The sequence below is a fragment of the Nanorana parkeri genome, unplaced genomic scaffold (genome assembly GCF_000935625.1).
Source record: "Nanorana parkeri isolate BGI_ZX_2015 unplaced genomic scaffold, ASM93562v1 scaffold61, whole genome shotgun sequence".
Lineage (NCBI taxonomy): Eukaryota > Metazoa > Chordata > Amphibia > Anura > Dicroglossidae > Nanorana > Nanorana parkeri.
Genome location: NW_017306329.1, coordinates 2,027,837 through 2,029,092, shown reverse-complemented (window position 1 = coordinate 2,029,092; position 1,256 = coordinate 2,027,837). Strand labels below are relative to the sequence as shown.

General features: G+C 41.2%; 1 protein-coding gene across 1 annotated transcript in view; it reads right to left on the bottom strand.

The window, feature by feature from the left end:
• TXNL1 (thioredoxin like 1) overlaps nt 1-1,256 on the bottom strand; it is a 21,081-nt gene that overhangs the window by 3,794 nt on the left and 16,031 nt on the right. The gene's annotated exons all lie outside the window — the stretch shown is intronic.

Sequence of the window (1,256 nt, the reverse complement as noted above, 5' to 3'; positions counted from 1 at the left end):
GTATATGATAGATAGAGATATATATATATTTTTTTTACACTTATTGTTATTGCTATTACCTAAGGGGGATACAATCCAACTAAATATTAGCAAAGGCACACTGACAGGTCCTCTTTATGGAGACATTAGGGGTCTCTAGGACCTCGAGGTGGAGGGCAAAAAAAAAATCACGCCATGCTATAGAGCCGCTGATCGGTTGTATGTGAAATAGCCGTTAACGGCTGTAAAAACGAGCGTGTCTTTCCTGCCCGTGCTAGGGGGGGCGCGCGCGAGCAGGAAAACAAATGCCGTCTGTAGGCGGCAACCCGATGATGCGAGTCTGCTGTCCATCCATTTTTTTTCTACAGGCGGACGACAACTGGTTAAACTGTACATTTTATTCAAATTTAAAAAAATAGGTAAACAAAAGAAAACAAGCCTTTGTCGTCATCATTCAAGATACACAGTATCGGGTGTGGACAAAAAGAAAACAGATGAGCAAGACAAGTGCTGAGTACGTATCGTAGTATCAGCATCCATTATAATATATATAAAGAAATAATAAAAAAAGAATAAAAATAAACCATATACATCAAACCTCCGGTAACTGCTTCCTTAGTGCGTAACTAGAAACCATGGGTTAGGTGCAAGTGGTGGCCGATACTCCAATGGAAAAAAAAGAAATACTATAACTGTATCAGACAATTACAGTATAAAACAGGGACACACTGCCATCCACAGGCTGTGGTGGCATTTGCAAGGCAAAAATACTGTTTTGTGAATGAAGTCTTTAGCTTGAAACCCATTAATACAGTATAGGTCACAACTGGTGGTTGCAAATTCGGCAACCACTCTGACTGATTCCCTATTGTCACTGGGGACCAAAGCGGTCAGTGACTGTTGGGATTTGGCATGTAGCGGCCATGCACATACAGGGACACACTGCCATCCACAGGCTGTGGTGGCATTTGCAAGGCAAAAATACTGTTTTGTGAATGAAGTCTTTAGCTTGAAACCCATTAATACAGTATAGGTCACAACTGGTGGTTGCAAATTCGGCAACCACTCTGACTGATTCCCTATTGTCACTGGGGACCAAAGCGGTCAGTGACTGTTGGGATTTGGCATGTAGCGGCCATGCACAATGTCAGCTGGTAGCAGTAAAAAAAAAAAAAAAAAAAAGACATTTATGAATGTATTCCTTTGCTGAAGAACATTAATATAGGGATTGCAATTGGAAAGGGGTTAATCACACTACAGATTGGGGGGAATATAAT